Raw genomic sequence first — 26,576 nt, forward strand, 5'->3', positions numbered from 1 at the left:
TGGGTGGACATGGTTTAGTTCTAACAGCTACAACTTAGTAGGTGTTAAGAAAAAGAAATGAATATAATTTTATTGAAAGCAATGGCCATTCCCTCCTCAATTCTTTTTAACATCTCTCTTTCCGGTCTATTTCTTTCTTCTTTTTCTTTCTTTTCTTCTGAGTAACTGTCATTCCTCCGGACAAAGAACATAATCTTTGTTGGGGTTTTGTTCTCTGGAGTGCTTTGACTTGTGCCACTCTCCCCCCACCGGATTAAATGTATTATTTTCAATCTTTATTTATAATTTTCTCTAACTAGTGGATTAAGAATAAATAAGAAATCATATACCATTTTGTATTTTACTAAAACTAGGAATTAAGCGAAATGTGATCTTCTTTAAAAATAATAATGATAAGGTGTGCATTGTTATGTAGCCACTGGCACCGTTTTCCCCTTTTAACTTCCCCCTTCACATACAACCAACTTGTAGAATGGGAGAGGTGGATGGACAACCTACAAAATAACGAAAATGAAGCACTTATCTGATTCTTTTTAATGCTTTGCATAATTGCAACAATGTTGTGCCTAAAGCAATTTTCCTATTTCACTTTTAGTTTGGTTTCCAATTAAAGGGGGGGGGGGGGGAGAATGGACCAGGGGGATCTGTCCTTGAAAGTCCTGATATAGAACAGATGGATGGAGGCATAACATTCTTTGAGTTACTAAAGGTGCAATCCTATGCATGTCTGTTCAAAAGTAAGTCCCATTGAGTTCAATGGGGCTTACTTTCAGGTAAGTGTGCATCACAGCCTGAATGTGGTTCTACCAAAAAGCTCTTTGAGCAAGTATCTTTTGGGTAGAGGTGCTTTATGTGATTTGGGAATTTGTATTTTTAAAAAGAAAGATGGTGTCTTATATTAGGTTCAGAGGTTTGAAAACAATCTTCAGAATGGATTTGGGATTTGCATAAAGTGGTTGCTGGAGAATGCATGGGATAAAAAGTATAAGATTCTGAAAAATACTGTTGAATTATTTCAGGGTCCCATTTATACATCCATTTACACTATTTTGTATAGCAGAGCATAGGAATAAATCAAGGCCAACTACAGGCATGTGAATGACAATTTATCTAATATACGTAGATGTTTGTAAGTACTTATGGTACAAAAGAAATTTTAATACCATCTGTATATGTTTTATCTGTCATGTGTTCCTATGATGAATACTGGGTATTTTGATAATTTGCTTAACTAATTTAAAACTGCTCCTTTAATGTTCTGTAATTATTATTCTTTTTTTCTGTGAATATTACTTTGTAAAATTCATTTGTGACATTTAAAAGGAGCTTTCCCCCCTTTCTGCACAGAAATGTGTGTGGTTGCAGCTAAAAGTTGTGCCTTTTAAGTGTTCTAAACATTTCTTTGGAACAGTAACAGGCAAAGAAGTTATCTATATAGGTCTTGGATCTGAAAACCGAAACTGCACACACTACTGCATTGAAATCCTATAGAGTCAGGATATGATACTCTACATTTCACTTTCCTAGGGGAAGGAAAGTTCCCCTCTCTCCATGCCCCATCTCCAGCTCTTCAAATGTGAGCACTTTAAAAAGGAACTAAAGAGGGAAGTTGATAATTGCTTTGCATTGCTTCCTGAAGCATGGGAACTTGCCCCAAAGTAGTTTGACACCAAGCATGCATATTTCCTTTTATTAATTTGATCTTCACAGATACATTTTGGAGTAATTCCTTGTAATTATTAAGTTGGTCTTGGAATTGTTTTCTGTAGTGTGGAGAACAAAATCCAAATTGAAACCTTTGGTAAGAATACGTTTGGCAAGCATACCTACAAAACAAATGAATCCACCATTTGTCTTGCAGGTCAAGACAGGTGAAGTGCATAAAATTAGTCAAACTGTATTGACAGTGCTTGTCTGCAGTACAGCAGCTATGTAATACACACTGCATGTGTGCATGAATATGTATGTGGTTCGGAGAATATTCTATGATTGTATATCATGCCTATATTTGAGGCTGTACCTGTAAACTCATAGAATATCCCTTATAGTGAAATTTGGAATTGTTTGATTGTTTTACCATTAATGTCACAGCTCCAGATGAGAATTAGGTCCCCACCACCACCCGCTTCTTGCTTTCTTTTAGCTGTAACATCAGATGTTGTTAGGACTGTAGAAAATACCTTTTGCCATTTCTAATCAATGGTGTGTATGGAGAGGAGTAGAACAGACTAAGGGTATACAAAGATATTCTGTCAGATATGCCTGCTAAAAATGCTTTCTGTCTGGTTAAAGAAAGATGCATGAATGTTGGCCCGCTAAATATGAAAATGAGTAATCAGTTGCAAAGAAAAGAAAAAGAACTGCATTTGTGAACATGAAAAGCCAGATTCATAGATAAGAGTGTGATTTCGCTCAGTACAAGAATACACTCAGGAGGTGGATAATTAATTTCTCTTGGTTGTTGTTGTTGTTGTTGTTGACGATGATCCTTATTTACAGACCACAGAAATGTAACTTGGTTTCTGAAGGATAGCTGTAGCAATTTGCTTCTGTGAATGGGAACAAAAAAACATTGTCAGAAAGGCTGAATGAATCTGCTTGAGTTCTAAGCACTCCTGGAAATCTAGAATGGAGAGCAGTGTCTCTTTCTATCATTTCCCCCCCCCCCCAATGAATGGGAAGAAATACTAAGCAGAAAGACTGAATGAAGTTATAAGTGCTCTGGACATTCTTGGACATCTAGGAAGATTTTTTTAAGTCTCTCTATCACTGTGTTTTCTTACTGACAGTATCATTCAAGAAGAAGCTGTAATGCAAAGGAGCGGGTTTAGTTTGCCTCCTTGAAACTGGTTTCCTATTGTGTAGCTGGGTCTCTTATCAAGAGTCTGGCCAACCTTGAATGTTAAAGGAAAATGTTAACCTTTCTTCCATCTGTCTTTCAGTTTCTACTTTTTTCAAAGCAATTATTGAAAATTATGAAAAGATCAATGTATTATTAATATTTTAGCAAAAAACAAAAAACAAAAAATAAATAAAAATAAACCACCCAACAGCAACAACTGGACAGGGATCTTTTCATTGTATTGACTGAAAGCAATCAATAGATATTGCATTTAGCCTGAGAGGGAGAAGACTTGGGAGGGCTTACATCAGAGAAAGTTGCTGTGACAGAAATTTACAACAGAATTGTGTGTGTGTGTGTGTGTGTGTGTGTGTGTGTGTGTTTCCTGGGAGAATATGTTGCTTGAAATCTTCTGCCCTTAATTTCCTCAGCTGTTCCCTATTTTGCCATCTTTTTTTTTTTTAAAAAATGATGGTACATCTTACAACAAACACTTTTTTAATGCTTCCAGTGAGAAATTTCATATGCGCCACAGTTCTGAAGACCTGAAACATTTCTGTTCTGGATATAATTGCTTCTGATAAATTATAAAAGTAGGAAAGAGTGTAGATTTACTGCACAATCCTAGGCGTGCTTACTCAGAAGTAAGTCCTACTGTGTTCAGTGGAGTTAACTCCATAGGTAAATGTGTTTAGGATTGGTGCCTTAAGCTGTTATAGAAGTAAAGTTCTCTAATGCAGTAATAATTGATCTCTTCCAAGCACGTCAAAATGTTTAGGATGCATTAACTGGGGGTAAAGAAACAGCAAAAGTAGGACAACCCATTCATGCTTATACCTTTGCTCATTTGGTTCTACATCCAACAACCTGAGGGTAGACGAGTACTCATGGCAAATGTATTGTGGGTAGAACCTTATGGTACCCTGGAGAGACTTGGATGTTATTTAAAGAGCCTGCAGCCCTGAGCACATTTACTAGGACGTATGCGCCATTGATTTCAGTGGGACATTCTTCTGAGTAAACATGTTTAGATCCCACTGAAAGTGGCTTGGAGTCCTTTGCAGTATAACGAGAACATTTATGTTTTTATCTCCTTGCATGTACACATATAGGAAAATAGTTTCAGTATCCTAGAATGTGCCAAAAACACAGCCCACAGGACCCATGCTATCCTCTTAGAAAATCTGATATTCATGAATTTGTGTTTTGCTTATTTAGGGATATCTCAACATAGTGAATGTCAGTTGTAACTAACTCTAGCAACTAACTAGAAAGAAAATCATGCTGTATTTTCACTCAAGAGTTAGCAGGTGTAGCTGGAATCCCTTTGTAAAGTAGGAAAGGGCTTTACGTGTTCATGATGAAATGGCTATGCTCCAGATGATAGATTTGCAATTTATAAATGTTAACAGAGACTTGGAGAAAACTTCATTTATAGAGAATTATATCTGAGGAGCTCTTACCTGTTAATTTTTTCTGCATTGTCTGAACTGGCTTGGCCTCATGTCACTAAAGCTCTTTCCTGCCACCTCTTAGCACTTGGGCTGCCCACAAAGTGGCCCTTCCAATGAAAAGCGGTTATTTTGTCTGTCAAGAAGCACTTCTGAGCTTGGAGGCAAATAGCAGTTAGGAAAAGTATGCCTGCTTGAAGTGGAGCGCACAGTAGAATAATATCTTTGCCGTGTTTGTAATTGCAAATGTAATTAGCAAACAAGCTCTGGGGGATTAAGGACGTGAAACTTTCACTGCACATGACTTGACCCTCTGTTAGCCAAACAAGAATGGTGTGCATTGTTTAACCCATGGCAGTTCTATGTTTTTATCTAGGGATGTTTTGCTGCTCCTAGAATTCCGTTGTGTAGTGATGACCTTGCTCTTTTTCTCAGCAAACCCTGTTCTTTGGACTCTCTTCAGGAAATAAAAACACACACGCAAAAACCAGTCTTGCCCTCTATAATATATATTAGCTTGCTGAGCTGTTTGGTGCTCAGGAGCACCTCCGATGCATTGTCATTAATTGTCCTGTTGTGTTTCGCAGAGGCAAGTTGGAAAAGGCAGGTGGCACTCTGTCACACAACTTGTGTCAGCTTTGTGGCTGGTTTTCCCTTTGCTCTTCCCTGTGTTAGTTTGGCTTCCCCCCTTCAACTCCAAAAACTCACTGTTTTTGGGACACCTCTATGTCTCCGTTCCCAAGCCTTGTGCTTGTTTTATCAACCTGTGCAGAATATTCTTGATCCACGAGTGTCTCGCAAATAATAGACACACACAGATTCCATTCAGAAAGTTACAAACTTTTGAGTATGTGTGTGTTCAGGGGGGTGTTTGCTTTCTCATGCAAATTTCATCATGCTAGAGGTTCATTTTCTGCTCCCCCCTTTGTGTGCCGTGTTTAAGTTGCAGTAACATGCCATGACCAAGCTGTTTTTGTTTTGTTTTTTAGTGTGAAAGGGAATGGATTGAGAATAGAGAGAGGCGGCGTATCTTGTCCGATTCTGCACTGCCGGTGAGGCGTTGATTTCTAGGGTATCTCCATAATTATTACATCCTGTTTATGGGGGTGGAAAGGGAAGTGGCATAGGCAGACTACTGAAATTCGGACAGAACTGTGTACCCATATGTCCAACCAAAATCATTTTCATGTGCCTTTTTTGTATGTATCAAATAACAGTTTCCAGGACTCCCAACTGGAAGCATCTTCTGTGGTGACAAAGGAGATAGCTTCATATCTGTCTTTTGAATTGACTGTATATAGTTTAGCTGAATTGTTTTAGTGGATAGCATGATGCTTATATATTCCCTGAATGCTAAGATTTCCTCTCCTGTGGAGATTTTTCTCTTTTTCTTTCCTTTTTAAATTCCGTTACTCTCCCCCACTTTAAAACACTGTTCTATAGAAATGGGACTCTCTTTCTGAACAGTCCATGAGGACATATAGTCTTCTAAGTCAAGAATAGGGTCCTAAGAATGGCTTCCCAAATCCTTACTTTTCTGGTTTGATTTTGGATAGGATAGCTATTGTTTGAAAAGCTGGTGCTTCTTCCTTGTAAAAAAAAGCAGGGAGATGCAAAAGACAAAAATATGATTTTCTGTCACTGCCATTTATTTGTAAAATAGATTGTATAACATTCTTTAAATGTGCCCCTAAATAGTAAGTATATATCAACCTTTCACTGATACACATATCACTTTGTTGGTCTGGAAAATTTAAATACCTATCTAAACACAAGTTGAGCAAATAGCTTGTTGAGACGGCATTATATAAATCAGATTTTATTCTTTTTGAAATGCAAATAAACACAAATTACATACCATTGATTATCATAAATCTGTATATATGAAAGTTAAGAACCAGGTATTCATTTCAGGGCAGAAGAATAATTTAAAGCAGATTCTTCATGTTTTTCCTGTGACAGGTACTAGATTAGTAGTGGAGCTTATTCTTGAGGTATTTTGCAGATCCCCACCCATCCCCCGCTCCCCCTTCTTTTTTTTTAGAAAAAAAATCTGAACAAAATTGTTTCTGAGTTATAGGATCTTTGCTGTTGAGTTCCATATCCATGTTATCCATCTGTTATGTGAAAAGTGCTTCCTTTAACAACAACTGTTGATGACAATAAATGGTTTAATTCAAAATCCGGCTTACAGCGCATGCCCACCCATGTTCTGACTTTTTTGGGAATTCTGTCCTTTCTCCATTGCTCTCCTCTCATGGTTTCATTCAACATCTCAAGTGTTTCTATTTTTATGCTGTTTGCATTTTTTGGTAGCTGTGTGGTGAGGGTTGGGGTGGGGGAGGAGAAGGGGGTGGTGGTATTTGTGCTGTAGTAAGATGCTGAGCAGCAATTCATGTGAAACCTAAAACCTTAACATCCATTGCCTGCCACACTTTAGTAGTCAATTTGGCATACATGCCTCTTCTGTCAAAAAGAGTATCTGAAGGGAACAGCAACCTCTGTGCAACTAACTAGTTTATTATGCGTTGACAATTGAGTCAATGTAGTCTGCAATGCAGTCTAACCTGGTCCTTGAGGCCAGGGAAGAAGGTACGGCGGCTGTCTAAAACTGACTTTCAGGTATCAAAATACTGCCAGGATAGGCTTTCTGGGTTGATATCGAGGAAGCCTAATACCTTTTAGGAAGGTTTGTCTTGACTTCTCCTTCTCCATGAACAGGTTGTAGAAACACATCCTTTTGGTACAAATGTAGCCACACATGCATGCGTTTTTATAAAGAATCGTGGATAACTTAGCTTTAAAATAAATGTATATATGGTTGTATCTTCCTTTTCATATAGACACCGCATGAGTGATAGAAAAGAATTCTTTTAATCATACTCATACATTTATGTAATGTGTATTACATTCTGTCAAGAAATACTTTTGTAAGCCGCCGTGAGAGCCTTTTTTGGCTGAATGGTGGCATAAAAATCCTTAAATAAATAAATATATGCAAATATGTTTATACAGCTCGAGTTTCTCTATGTTATACACAAATGTATACTGCGTATGTCAATCAATATATGTTCAAATCAGTTCACAATATATGTCTGTATTTAGTATACATAAGTATGCATCTACACTATGTATTTTCCATGTGTCTAGCATGAATGTGCTAATCTGTATTTGAACAGTCTACTTGCATCTAGATCTCTAAGTATATCAATCTGTAGGGGGAAAATAAATTTAATCTTATCTCTCTTGAAACATAGTTCTGAGTCAGTGCTTGTGGAGCATAAAATGTCCTTGTGTAAAAGATAACAGAAATGCAAAGTAGTCTAATATGTAAATATAGTGTACATATATAGCTTATTGGTAGATGTAGTTTGATATGGAGCAAATCTACCAGGGGAGTAGGGAACAGGGGTTAGAAACTTTCTAGGGTTTTTTGTTGTTGTTTTTTGTTTTTGGTGTAGTTAAAATTGAAGAAGGAAAAAGAGATGCCGGAAAATGTAAACAAACCACTGTTTTGTTTTGCTAAGAATCAAGCGGGATGGTTGAGGATGAAAAAATCCAGACATTTTGTTACTTTTGTATTTTCATTTGGACCCTTCAAGAACTTTGTGGGGTAGTTGTTGTTTTGTTATTGTTTTTTGTGTGGGTGGGGTGGATGGATTGTAGGTATTGCTCTTGAGTGCATCAAACAACATTTCTCTTTTTAATTAATGAAAAAGCCAGATATAATTTAAAAACAACAATTTCTGTTGGGTTTTGTAATTCTAGTTCTCCAAATAATTCTTTAGAAAGAACCATGCTGAGACAATCGTACCCATGGCTGTTCTGTTAATGATCTCTTCTCAGAGTTCCCCACTCTTCCAATATACTTTGTTTCTGTCAAAATAGAAAGGTAGTTGAGTCCTATTGGTTCGCTTAATATCTCTGACCCATATTTATTTGCTGAGGAATATGTATGAGGAATACATTTGAGGAATGCCCAAACAACAGTGCCTTATAGCTGCAATTAATGTGTTTTACTGTGCAATTTTCACTTAAGGAATTTAGGGGAAATAGACAGTTAAAAACTCATTAACTGTCAAGTGGAGAATGAAAATAAATAAATAAACAATTCAGGTTTTGGCTGTTCTTCCTCTGTCGGCATGAGGCTTCTTTGCCTCAATCTGTGCAAAATGTTATAGATTCAATTCCCCTGTTGGCCAAGAGTTAAAAATTAATTCATGAATAATAAAAACCAATCAGTCTTGTTGAGTTTAAGAGGGATTAGAAGAGAGGTTTTTGCACAGAAGCAGTTATATATCTTGGTGCTGATGTTGTTGGACTATTAGATATTGTATTGGGTCTTGCCGGTTTATCTGATAACAGTGCCTGATTTGCAAAATACAGTTGTTATCCTGATGACTAACGAGCCTAATATTGGATGGATTAGCAGGGGTCACACAGCTAGTGCCTGTTACAAGTTCTCAGCCCCTTCTGAGATAATTCAGCTCATTTGAAAGCTTTTTGAAGGTAAAGCGATTGGGACAAAACATGTTTGTGCAAGAATGGTTCTCGCTACTGTTGCTTATTAGTTAGATAGAGCTTTTCAAAGGGATTTAGATTATTAATTCCCATTGAAATCCATTTGGGGATTTAGATGCTCAAACACCCGCAATGTTTTCAGATCCATACACTACACAAATTTATTCACAATGGCTCCTGCCCTGGAGAGGTTACGGTTCAGTACATAAGTACTAAACCCAAAATACTGGAAAGATTTCAGCAGCAGCAGCAGCAGTTTTTAAGTCAGGCTATTCCAGCTTTTAGAATGTTTTATTTCCTCCTGTACAAGGGATGTTTTATATAGCAGAGGAGTCCTAATTAGTTTTTCTTTTCTTTTGCTGAATTGGTACAAGGGGACTGTACCAATTCAAGCCTCGCGGCGTGGTGGGGAGAGGAATCCCTCCTCTTCATGGCTCTAGGAACTGGTTACATAATTGTGATAAGTTCCTGTTCAGATCCCTTATTTTATAATTATTTTATTGCTATCTTGTGTTTTATGTTCTTAATTTGTATGCTATCAGAGAACTTTGGTTATTAGGAAGATAAAAACAAAAACAAAGAAATAGTAAATATTTTCTGTCATTGTCAAACTGCTACCACTTATCCTATCCATTTGTGTACATGTAGGTTTATGATGTCACAAGGTGAACAAGCGCTGCATTTTCCCATAAGTTTCATCCATCCCAGAACACACACACACACACACACATGATACTGCATTTCTTGAATAATGTGTCTTGTTTAGCCTCTCTGCTAAGATGTGCCATAAGACCCTAAGAAGAGCTTTGGTGGATCAGACCAAATGCCAGTCTAGTCCACCATTTTGTTCCCACAGTAGTCAGCCAGATTCCAATGGGGACCCATAAACACGACATGAGCACAATAGCGCCCTCCTGCTTATGTTCCTCTGCAACTGGTATATAGAGGCACGCTGCCTCTGTTACTGGAGGTGATATATAGCCATCATGACTAGTAGCCATTGATAGTCTTATCTTCCACAAATTTGTCTAATTCATGGAGGATAGCCTTTTAAAGCTGTTCAGAATTGTAGCTATCACTTATCTTGTGGTAGCGAAGTCTTTTCTCTGTCTCAGGACAATGTGATGGACTTGCTGTTTTGAGTGCTCCACAACTGCAGGGTTAGAACTCAGTACAGTTTGGAATCAAAATATAGGAAGCTGCATTCTACTGAGTCAGACCGTTGGTCCATCTAGCCCAGTACTTGTGACTCTGACTGGCAGCAGCTCTCCAGGGTCTCAGGCAGGATTCTTTCCTTGCCCTACCGGCAAGTAAGAAGCCGGGACCAAACTGGGGAATTTCTGCATGCAAAGCATGCACTCTGTCACACTGAGCTATGACCCAACTTCTTTAATGTCCGCCAAGGGGTGGTGGTGGTGGTTTTACACGTGATGCTATTTGTAAACTGCCCAGAGAGCTTTGGCTATTGGGCGGTATAGAAATGCAATAAATAAACAAACAAATAAATAATATGCCAGCAGAATGGAAACTGCTTACAGAATGGATTCCTTCTTCCCATTACACGCCTCTGTGTTCCCTCCAAATCTGCTGTGGATGGTTGGGACACTCCAGAGCAGATTTGGGGAACGTGAAGGGGTACAAGGAGAGGAGGGCAAGGGGAAGTTCCATTGCATGGGTGGGAGTTTGCTTCCATGGCATTGGATGCTGCCCATTATGAGAGACCAAGAATAACAATTAACTTTGGAAAGCTCTGATATGGAAGGGCAGTTAAACATGTATGCTGACCATTGCAGTGCAACTAATATTATCATAAAGGGGTAAATTACAATTTAGTGATAGATTCTGATTTGGGATTTCTTATTACTACTAATTTATAGTCAAGTCTCTCACCTGGTTAAAGAAATATTAATTGACTAATTCTATGGTGTGTGTTTTTAAGGCTTATGTGAATAAGTCTCATTGAACTCAGTGAGGCTTGCTTCTGAGTAGACATGCATAGGATTTCAGTGTTAATCAATTAATTGATCACAAAAATGTGCAAAGAAATAGAGTTACTCTTCTGAAGAAAAAAATACATTTGTTGTTGTTAGATGTGTGCTTGTATTATAGCATGTGTTGTTTTAGAAGAGGCATTCGCGACTCCTGAGTGAGTATGTGAATGTGAGGGAGAGAGACAAAGAAGGATGAGGAATATTTCTTCTAAGTTATTTGCCACCCATCACTTTTGTAACTGCTTGTATTAAAAAATAATTAACAGTTTTAAAATACCTTCTCAGTTATTTGGGGGTGCTGTTTTAATCAAGCAAAAATGTGCGATCAATTAATCTGATCAGTTGACTAAACATAGTAGCCCTAATTATAATATGGTTATATACGGTAACATGCCCACCTACTGAAGCTAAGCTTGAGTATGTGTAACTGGAATAATTGTGTATGCCCCACTCATTGACCCTTGCCTCTCCTTCTCTCCCTTTCCTGAGTCGTTTTGCCTGTTACGTTTCAATTTTAGCTTGTAAGCTGCTCAGGACAGGGTCCCGTCCCCTTGAATTCTGCAAAGTGCCATGTATACTGATGTGCTATGCTTCGTATTTCTATTATTTCACATAGGAAAACCTGCAAGTTACAGGAGGTTTTAACGGTTGGGTTAGGACCGTCTGAGACCCTATTTTAACATTTTACCATCTTAGTCTTTTAACTTTGCTGTTTTAAATCTGTATTTTAAATCTCTGTATTCTGTATTTTAAATTGGAGGCCCTGTTTCATCATTCATTCATTCATTACATTTCTATACTGCCCAATAGCCAAAACTTTCTGCCGGTTCACAGTCTTTCTTTGTATAGTCAAAATTGGTTTGTCATTATGTGATGACATTACATAGATTGGGAAGGAAAAGGAAGACAGAATGATGGTCTTAGGTATGGCACACGTAAACAAAGTCTGCGAGAAAAATGCACGACAGTTCCTTTTCAGATGGAGAGCATTTTCACTAATGTTAGAAAACCCTTTAACCTGGTACATTACTTGTGAACATTGTTAACATGAGATGCAAAGTGGAAGAGAGAAATTCCAGTCCATGTACCTTTTTTCATTCATTTTACCTGTTTGTGTAATGCACATAAGGAGAACCCCCCCCCCCGCCACTGCAGTCTTATGCATGCATACCCAGGCCATAGCTAGACCTAAGGTTTATCCCTGTATCATCCAGGGGTCAAACCTGTTCATCTAGGTGACACACAGGGGATCCAGTGCTTAGGCAGGGGCGAACCCTGGATTATCCCAGGATAAACCTTAGGTCTAGCTGTGGCCCCAGACAATCACCCCACTATGTGTTCAATGGATATTACTCTCAGGTGAGTGTGCATAGGATTGCAGCCTAATATTTTCTTGGATCTAAGCCCCATAGAACCTGTTTCTGAGAATACATGCAAAGGATTGTGCAGTACATCACTTGTTCATATGGCTTAATTCATGGAAGCAACTTGAGTTATAATGAGTGCTCCTTTAAGAAAAATGTAAACCTTAAAAAATAAAATACTTAGTAATTGTAAGCTTGGGCTCCAAGGAGCCATAATAGGAAACATGCCATTGCTTAACCAGGACAGGATGTATCAAGGCACATGTTTAGTATGAAGCAAACTTGGTGTTTTATAGAGGAGGTGTGACAAGAAGTCCTTTGTTTTGGCTGATGCAGACTAGTTTGGCTAAACATCCTCTGAATAGCTCTGATTGCTTTTTGGGGCCATGTGCTGAAACGGCCATAGAATGTGAATGCAGAAGAACTCGACAGCCCCCTACAGGACTCGGCTGGCTGTCAGCAGCGCATGGTTTTTCGGCAGAGTGAGGATGCATGGTTGCTGTTGAATTGCACTGGAGGGTCAGTCCTGGTATTCTTTTTACAGATGTAATCCTGAGAGGTAATGAAATTACGTTGTGGTTTGAAAGGTAAAATACAAATTCCTCTGCCGTACTTCGATGATTGTTTAATCCCTTTCTCAGGCACAGAACTGTAATGCTTGAGATGAGCATACAGATTAGGTGCTCCAACTGGCTTCCTTTCGACATCTCAGAATTCAGCCCTGCAAGGATGTTTTCTCTAATTGGTGCAATCTCATTTTGTCTGACATGAGCAATGGCCGTTATATGCTGTGGATGTGGTTATTACCATCTTTACCAATTGTTGACTTGTGTAGGCTGCTGTCCCTGGTAAACATGTACATACTGAATAAACAGTATGTTGTAGTCTATCTAGACTCATTTTAACAGTATCAATGATTACATACCTTCCGCTACCTTTTATATCCCAACATAATCCCCCACCCGCCCTGCCCCGCCCTGCACTCAATCAATCCTATTTTACAAGGGTTTCTTCTTCCTAATATTCAGCCTGTCTTTTCCCCCCCTTTTCTTTTTCTTTAACTTTTCTTACTTTTTTATTACTGTGTTAAATAATTTCCTCTGTGTATTTGGTTTATGTGTGTGTGTGTGTGTGTGCTTGTCATTCAATTCATATAATTGAGTTCAGCCTTAATCTTGCTTTCTTGGTCAGGTAAAACCACTTAATAACTTGGCTGTTTCCAAAGTTTCAGTTTATAACAAGCTGATATACTTTCTCCATCTGGAGAACTCTTCTGTCCTTGCTGCATGACAAGATATCTCTTGTAGGCAATATATAGTGCAATCCTCTATGTGTTTACTCAGAAGTAAATCTCACTGCAGTCAGTGGAACTTACTCCCAGGTAAGTGTGTATAGGATTGCAACCTTAGAGTTATCTCCCCCTCCTTCAGCTATGCCTGTGTTGCTTGGACAAAATTTGCTTTTTCTCTAGCCTAAATACTCAATTTCTCTATGTTATCATTTATTCATTTCATTTTTTAAATTCTGCCTTCTCTGAATTTTCCCTGAACCAGAAAGACATTTTATTGTTTAATATGTGTTACTGATCTCGTAAATTATCTTATTATATTAGTAATATAATAGTATAATACTATTCAGAAGTAGCACTAGCTTTAAAAATGTATTCTGCTTAGGTCCTGTTATCTAATTTTCAATCTCTCAGTTAATGTACATTTTCAAGAAAAAATATTGCTGTCCATTGATGTTCTGAATATTAACTGTTAAAAGTTAAACGATTAAAAGTCATTTTTCTGGCTTCAATAAATTTGTGGCCCCCAGAATTTTTTTTTAAATAGGTATGTTCCAGCCAAAGTTATTTACTGTTAAGTCACATTGATTGTTGCATGCTTACTCAGAAGTAAATCTCTTTGTATTAAATGGAGTGTACGTCTTAAGTAAAGAGATATAGGACTATAGCCTTAGGCATGTGTTTGACAGTGTGATCTTATACATGTCTGGAGTGCATGTCTAGAGTGCATGGCTGGCAGGGGCATGCTAGAAGTTGTAGGACTTTTTTCTGCCTAAACTTGCATAGGATTGTGCCCTAAATTTCTCTCATTAAAATCAAAGTGTCTTGAAAGTGCCATAGTTTGCCTGTATCATTCCCTTCTTGCTTTCTCTATATTAACCACTGTGTAGAGCTTTGGTTTTAAAAAAAGTTATGTCAGTGCTTAAGAGGGGGTGGGCGGAATGAAGTGTGGAAGATAATATCAGGGAGAATTTCAGATAATTATTTTCATTGGATAGCACTGGGTAGAAAAATACATTTATGCTACATGAATCACCAGGACCGTGATACCCTTGCATTTTCCAAAAGCAATCAGTGTTGTAGCAAGTATTGTGGAATCTGTGGTCTGCATTAATTTTAAAATATATTTTTGAATTTCCCAACATCATTAGTAAGTTCAACAAAATTCCTTTATTTACATTCAGGTTTTTTTTAAAAAAATTTTTTTTCCTGTTACACAATTATTATTTTTTAATGCTATTGAATGAGTCTGTTATTTCTGTATTGTTGGTCATATTATTAGAAAAGGTAGATCATTTCTTCTCTTTTTTTAAAAAAAGTATCTCATGGAAGGTTCTTTTCACTTTCAAATCTTTTTCTTTTAAAACAGGGAGGTAAACTTTCTTTGTAATATGGCCTCCATACACATACTAGAATGAAACATGTTATTTTAGTTTGAACATGGCCCAAATGAAAATATCAGTTTTTGATAATTATTTTTTAATTAAAAATTTCTTGCTAGGACATTAAACTTAAAAGTGCTTAAGGTAGATCATGCTTAATTCCTATTGATAAGCATGTGAAAGTAGCCTTGATTTCAAGTGACAATAGTGAGATCTGCAGTTAACTCTAAAATGTCATCTATTTCTTTCCTAATGTTTGTCATAATTTACAGGGATGGGAGTGGAAATTTGGGCATTTTGTTGGAATTTGGGCTTTGAGTTTGGTAGTAGCGAAATTTGAACGGAATATATGGGATTTTAGGGCACAATCCCATGCATGTTTAGACAGAAAAAAGCCTTGCCTCTGACTGAGGAATGTTAGGAATGTATGACTTTTTTCAAAGGGTTGTACTCTTTGAGGACAAGAAGCGGTGATTAAAGGAAAGCAAGTGGGGATCAAAGGAAGAATAGGGTGCCATATTGCATGAAGAAGCCCCAAACTTCAGTGTAACATACATATGGAATTCCTCTAATTTCTGACCCTTAATAGAAACAGCCCACATAGTTTTGTTCCCCACCCACCCTGTCCTAGCAATAATGACTAGAATAGGTGTGGATAGACTTCAGGCTTGCAAGATCAACTTTTTTTGTTTTTTACTAGAACCCTGAGATCCACGAAATAGAGCCAGGTGCAACATGGTAACCCTGGTGATGGAGCCAATGACTTGTGGCATCTAATGAGCCATATACAGGGAGGGCCTACAGAAACAAGTACAAATCTGCATTTAAGCTTCTGCAGATGTGTATCTTTTGCAGTACAAAATTGAAGGCAATTAAAATCTCCAAATGTTCAAGGTAGAATCCTGCATGCCTTTTTACACTGAAGGTAGTTGACTGAATGACCGGGCTAGCCCTGCCATTGAGTGGGGTGAAGTGACCTGCTTCATTTGGCACCATGTGTATATGTGTGGGGGTATAGATGAAGGCAAGAATTGGTGTCTTAATGGTGCACCAAGACATCCGCCAGCAACTGGTGATGGGAGAGGCCTCGTTGGCACTAGTAGGGAGAGTGAAGGCAGCCTCCTGAAGAGCCACCCTCCAACAACCTACAGCCTGGCCTGATGAAAGGTGCAGGGATATATTATAGAAGCATAGTACAGTAGAGTTGGAAGGGGCCTACAAGGCCATCGAGTCCAACCTCCTGCTCATTGCAGGAATCTACCTTAAAGCAGGGGTTGGATGGGGCATTTGAGCTTCATTTTCAGGCAGCAGACTGTCTTGGGTTGGCACTATTGAAAGTCTTTTCAAAGATTAATTTTAATGCTTTCTACCCATATACTATCTATCTATCTATCTATCTATCTATCTATCTATCTATCTATAATGTTGTTGAACTTGGTAAAGGGCTCCATTTGCTGCAAACAATAGTTACTTTGCAGTCGTTGACTGTATCACAAAATACAGTCCCCTAAGATGAATTTAGTGCTGGTGCAGCAAAATGTTATGGATAATAATAAGAATGGGATAGTGCATTGCCAAGAATCATCATATGAACACCCCATCCCTAAGGAATTCTCATTTCCTGGTCTGTTAGAAGATTCTTTATTTTACACAGATTCAGGGATGCTCCTGATGCTTCTGTTACTTAGGCTGTAGCTAGACCTAAGGTTTATCCCAGGATCATCCCGGGTTCGTCCCTGCCTGAGCACTGGATGCCCTGTGTGGCACTTAGATGAACAGGTTTGACCCCAGGACAATCCTGGGATAAACCTTAGGTCTAGCTATGGCCTTACTCTCATTTTGAAAACACGAGTAGAGAAAGGACACAAATAAGCCCACTTGCAAAGTCTTTGTAACATCAGAAGGGTCCGATGAAATTCTGTCTCACATACACATTGATGATATGAAGGTACCGTTTTTGTCCCTTCCCTCCTTGCATCATCAAGATGTAAGTAAAGAAAAACAATCCCCAAAACAGCTGTTACAAAAGGTTGACATGTCCCTCTTAAGGTATAGTTACCAGCAGCAAGAGCTTTAAGTGAAAATACGCTGGTACTTTTGGAACCGCCCCGTTTGCCTTCAGCATCGTGCCCACTACTGGAATGAAACTCCCAAGAGCTTCTCCAAACCTGAATTTGGCTCTAGCCTGAATTTACATGGCCACACCATGTAAATGCTGATGGGTAAAATTAAATTAAAACATGTTAATTGCTAGCTTCAGCTCTTGTAGTGGAAGCCTCATTTTGTGCTGTACTGTATAGGTAAAGTTGAGGGTGCTAAGAGAAGTGAAAACAATTGGGATAAACAAATTGGTAAAGATAAATGATGTCCAAAATGATGGTGCAATAATATCCCATAATACAAAAACAAAACCAAAAAACACCAGTACCAAAAATGACCAAACATGTTTCAGTTGAAGGACTTCTGTGGTCTAGAATAATAAAATAATAACAATAATAATAATAATAATTAATAATAATTAATAATAATAATAATAATAATAATAATATTCTTTGTTACCCGCCTCTCCCTCCGGATCAAGGCGGGGTACAACACAAATAAAAACACCATAAAATACATACAACTAATTCAAAGGTTTAAAACCAGTGCATCATTAATATATAAAAGTGGTCTAGTATATTAAAATAGGGCTTATTGGCAAGTCCTTTTACTACACGCCCTCTCTTTCCACAGCCCTGTTTTACCTTTGGGCAAGCAATGGTGGTAGAGGTGGGGAGGTCAGGTGGCATCGTTCAGTGGCCAGCAATGGCCCAGGAACCACTACTTGCCAACCCCTTATGTGGCTGTGGAAGGCCAAGATAATCACTTTTGCAAAACTCTGCCAGGTGCATTTATTGACTCAGATCACCAGCTGTTTCTTACTGAGTGCAGGTTTCATGCTTCCAGTGCATGAAACGATTCCTTTTGCCCTTTGGGAGTAATTTGGAGTGTGTTGGAGGAAGCTCCAGAGTAGCAACTGGGGAGCAGTTTGCACTGTTAAAATTCACAGAGGACAAAAATGCCAAATGAGGTGTGAGAAGAGATGAAGTGTGAACTCGCTGAAGTTGCAAAGAATATTATTTTGGGGATTTAAAGCACACACACACACACACACACACACACACGTGTGATAAGTAAAGGGCGCAGAAGCCTAATTACACATCAGGCACAGATGAAGACTTGGAAGCAAAGAGGAAACCTGGGGGGTAAGTCCATCAAAGTCTCTGTCAAATTAACAGAGGGAATGTCCATCAAAGGCTTAGTAGAGGTCATTATTGTTTCAGGCTACACAAAACTAGGAAGATAGTTATATCAAAATGATAGAAGCAAAAGCTGGGCCGAAATTAACAAAATGGGATTTAACAGATATAAATGCAGAATTCCACATATAAATAAATAAATTGCACAGTTATATTTATTTATTTATTGCATTTATATACCGCCCCATAGCCGAAGTTCTCTGGGCGGTTTACAGGTATAGGTTGTTCGATGCTTCCATTGGCATTAGTACATGTGAAAAGGATCTTGAGGTTGTAGTCAATCAACAGCTAAACATGAGTCAGTAGCATGATGTGGTAGCAAAAAGGGTGAATGCGATTTTAGGCTGCACTAATAGAACCACAATTTTCAAGTTATGTTGAGTAATAGTTGTATTACTTTATTCTGCACTAGTCAGACCTCATCTGTACTGTGTCTATTTTATTTATTTATTACATTTTTATACCGCCCAATAGCCGAAGCTCTCTGGGTGGTTCACAAGAATTAAAATCATGAAGAACATAAAAACAACCAACAATTTAAAAACACAAATACAAAATACAATATAAAAAGCACAACCACACAGCAAAAAACCACACAGCAAAAAGCACAACCACACAGCAAAAAAAATCACACAGCAAAATTTGATATAGGTTAAAATATGGAATTAAAACAGCAAAGTTTAAATTTAAGTTAAATTAAGTGTTAAAATACTGAGAAAATAAAAAGGTCTTCAGCTGGCGATGAAAAGAATACACTGTAGGTGCCAAGCGAACCTCTCTGGGGAGCTCATTCCACAGCCGGGGCGCCACAGCAGAGAAAGACCTCCTCCTAGTAGCCACCTGCCTCACTTCCCAGCACCTAGTCCTGGGTGCTTTACTTTTTAAGAAGCATGGAGACAAACTGGCATGGGTTCAGAGTCGGGTGACAAAGATGGACAGAGCTACGGAAAACAATGTTCAGCCTGGAGAAATGAAAACTCTCTGTGTGTGGTGGTGAGCGGGGAGCAGGCATGGTATCTCTTTTCAAATGCCTCAAGGCCTGTCACATAGGAGAGGGCAAAGGCTTCTTCCCTGCTGCCCCAGAGGGTGGGATTTCTGTGAGTTGTCCAAAGTGCTTTGACTGGAAAAGTAATACACAAACAAAGACTGTAATGGGCTCAATTTAAATGAAGGTAGGTTTTGGTTGAACATTAGGAGAAAACTTGATGGGAAGAGCAGTTTGACAATGGAACCAATTATCTAGGTGGCTGGTGGGCTCTCTCTCGCTGGAGGTCTTCAAGCAGAGTCAGGACAGCCATCTGCTGGGGATGCTGTAGCTTGTTTTCCTGCAATGGACAGGAGATTGGACTTGGTGGCCTATGGGGCCAGCACCCACCTTTAAGATTCTGTGATTCTGGTGTATGGAATCTCAGTGAAAGATATAACGGGTTTTTTAAGAGAAATTCAAATCTAGCCTGAAATATCACCAAACTGAGCCTCACATAAAATTGACAACGGGGAATAAGATGCTGAGAGATGCAGGCGACCTGCCACTGTCATTTTGAGTTCACACCTCTGTTTCAGAAAAACTGGCTCAATGACTAATATAGTCAGCATATTAACAAGATGCGTAGAAAAGTTATTTGCGTAGAAGGAACGGCTCAGGGATGTTTTCTACACAAGGCTAAAAGGGGTGACAGAGATTGGTAAAATGATTGATGGAAGCTGATAATTACTCCTGACATGAGTCTGAAGGAGAATGGGAATTAAAAGGTATGCATACCTCATTTAAGCAATATACCATTAATTGCTTAATTGTGCATTCCTCATTTAAGCAATATACCATGTTCACGGTGGTGGTGTTTGAAGGAATGTGGAAGAAGCCATGTATATTGGTTGGCAATCAGATGTTCACATAAAGGCTGGCTCACCCTTTTTGAAACTTGCCAATTTCCTTATACCATAGGATACAGTTGTGTCAAGGAGGAGAAGGCTTCCAGTTTGAGGTTTTCAATAGTGGCTTCTTAATGTAAGAATTCTAGTTGCTTAGTGGTGTGGGCAGATAAAAGAGAGTTGTTGCTTCACAATGGGCAAGAATCTGGTGTGTGGGCATGTGTTGAGAAGCTGCCTTATTCCAGCTCAGACAAAGTGTCTGCCTAGTATAGTCAACACTGACCGGCAGCATCTGTCCAGGGTCTCAGGTAGAGGTCTTCCACATCCCCTATTACCTGAGGTCCTGTTTAACTGCAAATACCAGGGAATGTACAAGGGATCTTCTGCAGGCCAAGCGTGTGTTCTGCCCCTGAATTATGGTCCTTCCCCTGTGTTCCTGAGTATCTGAGCAAAGTATGAAGGGAGGATGAGAAGGAAAGAGGTGTAGGACACTGACAATGTGCTGTTTCCAGAGGATTTGAATTTGGATGGCTTTATTATTTATTTATTTTATTACATTTATATACCGCCCCATAGTTGAAGCTCTCTGGTCGGTTTACAAAACGGGGTTAGGCCTGATCTACACTACTGCTTTAAAGCACTTTAAAGCGCTTTATAACAGGTTTGACAACTGTATATGGAGTGTGTGTCCTGGGCCCCAACAGTTGTCAAAACTGTTATAAAGCGCTTTAAAGCAGTAGTGTAGATCCTGCCTTAGACTAATTCCTGGAGGAGAAGGCTATCAGTGGTTACTAATCCTGATAGCTGTGCACTACCTCCAGTAACAGAGATAGTAAGCCTATGTACACCATTTGCTGGGGAACTCATGTCTTGCTTGTGGGTCTCCCACTGACAGCCACTGTGTGAACGCAATACTGGACTACGTGAACCCTTTGACTGATCTGGTATGGCTCTTATGTTCTTATGAGTTGCTGTGTTAGTCTATGGCTGCAAAAATGGCAAAATCTTATGGCACCTTAAAGACTAATGCATTTATTCTGGCACAAGCTTTAGTGGACTAGAGTCCGCATCATCTGATGAATGACGTGTTGTCCTATGTTAGCAGGTGTGTGTGACTTGTTTTGTATATTCAGTTGGGTATTTGTGTGGGGGGAGAGGGAAATAAGCTGTGAGTTCAGGGGGAAAAGAAATGCAAAAAATACAGGCAGCAAAAATGATGCTAAAAGCTTAAATTGTACATCAAATAATTACAGTGACCATTCTCATAAAGCAGCATTGATGATAACACAAATGTCCTGCCGTTGGTAAGGTAATTAACACATGTGGTGGGATAGAACCCCTTGATCTCAATTTGGAATATGCAGTATTCTTCCCCTCAGTCTTTACCTAAATTGACTGCTTTAGAAATGATTACAAATCTTCAAGACTTTTAAAACCCAAAATTGATTTGAATTCAGCACATCACTTACCATTCCAGGCCACTCTGCTGGTAAAAATTTTTTCTTTAGGTCTTGATGTGATCTATTTGTCACAATGTGTAAAAATGGCAGCCGGATCAATCTGAGAATTAAGAGGAAGTTTGGCATCGCATCGCACCATTTGCCACATCTGTTCATCTTTCACAGAGAAACATGAATTTTCTTAGTGTTTGATGGTTCTGATGGTGTCATCATTACTGGCACTGAAAGTGAGCAAGGACAGACTGCTTTGTTTCCTGCTGCATGCTTAATATCCTTGTGTGACCACGAGGGCCTGTTGGTTTCCAGGAGGCACCAAACACCAGCACTCAGTAAAATTAATAACAATGAAAGTACATTGTACAATTCATCAATCTTTTGTTTCCGGCCTTGGAGCCTTGCAGTATGGGCTATTCAGGTCATATAAGGACCAACACTTTCATTACAAACCCCTTCCTTACCTAGGGGCCGTAGTTCAGTGTGATACAGTACATGCTTTGCATGCAGAACGCCCCAGGTTCAATCCCCAGCTTCTCCAGTTAGGGGAAGAAAAAGAATCCCTGGCGAACTGCTACCAGTCAGTGTTGACAATACTGGGCTAAATAGGTTTGACTCAGTAGAAGGCAGCTGCCTACGTTCCTATGCTTTTCAGGGATGATTCAGAGCTCGCATCTATAACATTTGAACAAGAAGAAGTTTGGAAAATGAGCTTATTTGAAAAGAGAATCATGCAGGGTGTATGAATCCTTCCTCACCACATACATGCATGCATACACACACACACACACACACACACGTAAACAAGTTCTTTCTTAGAAGTTTCCATGGTGCCAAAATAATACTAATAAATTTATTTCTTACCCGTCTCTCCGTTTGGATCGAGGTGGGGAACAACGATAAGTATAAAATACATAAAACTGAATTAAAAACATAGTATACATTATGAAAACATCCTAAAAACATCCTAAATAATAAATATGAGCCAGGTCTGATTTTTAAAATGAAATATGGGAACTAATTAATCTCCATCATTGTTTCATGGTCGGTGGTGGGTTTTTATTTTGAAAAAATGTTTATATTTTGTGTGAATTTAGTGCTCATGAAGGTGAGGCTCTGACTTCACTAGCTCGCATCAGACACAGGGCAAGTGAGCGGATTCCCTTAAAGTTGGCTACTAGATTTATTTTCAACCGGCCACAGCTTCTGCTACAAAGGAACTCTTGATAATCCACCTCTCTGCATATTGGAATTCATTTTGTTATGTACTGTGTAAACAGCACAGATTGCCAATTATTTATTCTTTTCCTTATTTGTTTGTTTCTTTTGCTCGGCCTTTTTAGCCTGCTCTATCCAGAAGTCATAATAAAATGTCAAATTAAAAATCAAGCTGAATAAAACATACGCTAAAATAATAATAATATTTTGCTGTCCAAACGTAAGCTTAAAATAGGCTATGATTTTTCTGAAAAAAATCGTTAGAACACCTCAATCAAAGATTTAAAACTATGTGGGTACATGTATGGGCCTTCTCAGTGGCTACTCCCAGACTTTGAAACTTCCTGCCCAGGGAGGGTAGGTTGTAGGGTGACCATATGGAAAGGAGGACAGGGCTCCTGTATTTTTAACAGTTGTAGAGAGAAGGGAATTTCAGCAGGTATCATTTGCATGCATGCAGCACTTGGTGAAATAATAAAGCTGCAAGAGCTATATTAGAGTGACTAGTTACACAAGAGGACAGAGCTCTTGCAGCTTTAACTGTTGTGATGAAAAGGGAATTGAACCAAGTGCTACTTGCATACAAATGACACCTGCTGAAATTCCCTTTTCTATGCCTCTGGTAGATACAGGAGCCCTGTCCTCCTTTCCATATGGTCACTGTTAGGGTGACCATATGAAAAGGAGGACAGGGCTCCTGTAACTTTAACAGTACTGTAGAAAAGGGAATTTCAGCAGCTGTCAATTGAAGAGGGTGAAATTCTCTCTTCATCACAACAGTTAAAGCTACACTAGCTATAGTAGAGTGGCCAGATACAAAAGAGGGCAGGGCTTCTGCAGCTTTAAGTGTTGTGATGAAGAGGGAATTTCACCCTCTTCAATTCACACCTGCTGAAATTCCCTTTTCTATATTACTGTTAAAAATACAGGAGCCCTGTCCTCCTTTTCATATGACTAGGGTGACCTAGTCACTGTAGTAGGTTGGTTCCCGCTCTGCTGTATCTTTTGTCAGCACAGAGAGATGTTTTTATTCAAGCAGGTCTTTGTCACGTAAGGTGTCGCTGAAGCAGGTTCTGTTGGGTCGGGTGCTGCTTTTATTGTGTTTTTCATCTATTTGGTTTTTTTTATGATTGCATTAACTAAATTTATTTTTAATCTTGTTTTTTATTACTGTTAGCTACCTTGAGCATCATTTTGTTTGGTGGAATGGTGGGTACAATCAAATAAATAAATAAATAAATTTAGTATATCATAGATGCTATGATATTCATATTGAATTAGCTCCCAGTAATCCCCAAGAAGGATTATGACCTCTACTGTGTTTTATACTGTTAGAAAAACACAGAAAGAATTTTTCTCCCCCCCAAAGATGAAATAGTCTAAAAATGTTGCAGCTGCCAGATGGACAGAAAGCAGAAATATGGAAGGAAAACTTTGTGGTTCAGGCTGTTGGCTGTTTTTGAAAATTTCCTTCCTTGTTTTTTTACTTTGACCAGCCAAAAGAAGTAATATTTTATCAAACTAATTGTGGCAAAAAAAATCTAGCTAGCATTCTGTTCACACATAGTGGCTAACCAGCTGCCCACAGGAGACCCACAAGCAGGACATTATTATTATTATTTATTTATTTATTTATATAGCACCATCAATGTACATGGTGCTGTACAGAGTAAAACAATAAAATAGCAAAACCCTGCCACATACGCTTACATTCTAATAAAATCATAATAAAACAATAAGAAGGGGAAGAGAATGCACCAAACAGGCACAGGGTAGAGTAAAACTAACATGTGCAACAGCACCCTACTACCCATGTTCCCCAGCAACTGGTGTACATAGACTTACTGCCTCTGATTACTGGAGGTAGCATAGAGGCATCAGAACTACTAGCCATTGATAGCCTTCTCCAGGAATTTGTCTACTCCCCTTTTAAAGCCATCCAAATTGGTAGCCATCAATTGGTAGCCAACATGGTAGCAAATTCCATAGTTTAAATTTGTGTTGTGTGAAGAAGTACTTCCTTTTTTCTGTCCTGAACCTGACATCAGCTTCATCGGATGACCCCAGGTTCTAATACTAGAGAGGGAGAAAACATCCTAGGCCTTTGACAAAGCTATTGGTCATGATGGCTATATATTACCTCTAGTATCAGGGGCAGTATGCCCCCCAAATACCAGTGGCTGGGGAGCATGAGTGTGTGTGCTATTGCACACTGTTCAAATGTGTGTTGGGGTGTGTGTGTGCTATTTTACACATATCCTGCTTGTGGATGTCCCATAGGCATCTGGCTGGCTATTGTGAGAAAAAAATGCTGGACCCAATAGACTTTGGCCTGATCCAGTCAGGGCTCTTATGTTCTTTTATACTGGCTCTAAACAAAGAAACATGCTTATTGTGAGAAGAAATGGTATTGCCTCGTTACCTGTGTGTTTTTATGACAGGGTGGGCAACCCATGACCCTCCAGATGTTGTTGAACTTGAACTCCCATCACCCCATCCAGCATGACTAGTAGTAAGAGATGATGGGATCTGTAGTTGAACATCTGGAGGGCCACAGATTTCTCAGCCCTGTTTTATGGTATTTGGATTTTTGGCAAGTTTGCAGTATAGGAATGGGTGTATTACCCATAGTTTTACAGGTCAGTTATAAAAGAGAACTTCCAGAATCCTTGAAAACACCCACCCACACCCACACCCACTCCCACACCCCCTTCATTTTAAGGAAGCATAGGGCAAGGGAACTGTGTTTGTATCTTCACATCTATATCACTTGTGAAAGTTTATTAAAGCAAAAGGCAACTGAATATTCATTGTGAATATTTAGCATTTGAAGCTCAGTGAACTGGATCTCAAATCCCATTAACATCTAATAAGGGATGGGAAAACTATATTTTGGAATAGATTGTAAGGCCCAGGGAGAGTACACTGACTGGTCTGGATGCCATGCTGAAAATTACAGGTGATTCTGCAAAAGCTAGTGAGATAAAGCACAGCAGATTCCCAGCCTGAAAAGGGCCAAGTATTTCTCCTCAGAGGTAGGAACTGGAGAACCACCTATTCAAGCTTTCCTAAATTCTCTGAAAATCACTTTGAAGCTTGTTTTGGCTCACTCTCGTTCTCATTTTTGACCTGTTTTTCTGCTGTTTGAAGGGGGGAAGTGTGTATTTTCTGTGTGCATTTATTTTCAAATGTGCATACTTCCCCCATTGGCAAAAGCATCAAAATGCATATTTCTTTTGAAAAAATACATGTTTCAAAGTGAGTGTTTTCCAAATGAAATTTCAAATTCGGGAGTTTGCAAACATTTCTCAGAAAAAGTGCTCCTGCTCATGGTTGCATTCAGGATGACAAATGGGACATTTTCTCATGATTTGCGAACAAAAATGAAATTCTCATAGTCCCTACTCAATGGCTGAGCAAACCCCCCTCATCAGCATTTTCGCTGATTTCAGATAATCTAAGGGTTGGTGCAGATGTTACATTTGTTGTGCACACAAGCTGTCCAAACCATCTCCAGGTACACAGTTGTTTATACAAACCTACTGGCCATCATCCAACACAATAGGCTTAAGTGCACATAACTCTATATTGGATTGTGGCCATTGAATGTACCATGATGATTGGCCAGCAACAGCTACCATGACTGTAGGGCAGTTTTCTACCTATCGTGATGCTATTCTCTGTTTTACACACATTACATTTATAGCTATTGTTAAAATTCCCAACTCTCTTTAATAGCCCCTTCCTTTTGGATCCATTCTTTCTTCCTAATGCAAAGTTCTTTTTCATATGATACATGATTTTACTCAACAGAGTCCAGTTTGCTATTCTGAGACTTCCTCACAGGAAAAAGTTAATAACTAATATTGCTCACGTTTGGTTTCTAATGGATTC

The 26,576-nt window shown here is 38.9% G+C and overlaps 1 protein-coding gene across 3 annotated transcripts in view; it reads left to right on the forward strand.

The window, feature by feature from the left end:
* Positions 1–26,576, forward strand: part of ESRRB (estrogen related receptor beta) — a 198,666-nt gene that overhangs the window by 68,973 nt on the left and 103,117 nt on the right. The window contains exon 2 of one of the 3 annotated variants that reach the window (XM_063117910.1): positions 5,283–5,345. The exons of the other annotated variants lie outside the window; for them this stretch is intronic. The gene's annotated coding sequence lies outside the window, so the exon portion shown is untranslated. The remainder of the gene's footprint in view (positions 1–5,282; positions 5,346–26,576) is intronic. 3 annotated transcript variants of the gene reach the window in all.

The sequence above is a fragment of the Elgaria multicarinata genome, chromosome 2, assembly GCF_023053635.1.
Source record: "Elgaria multicarinata webbii isolate HBS135686 ecotype San Diego chromosome 2, rElgMul1.1.pri, whole genome shotgun sequence".
In the NCBI taxonomy this organism is placed as follows: domain Eukaryota; kingdom Metazoa; phylum Chordata; class Lepidosauria; order Squamata; family Anguidae; genus Elgaria; species Elgaria multicarinata.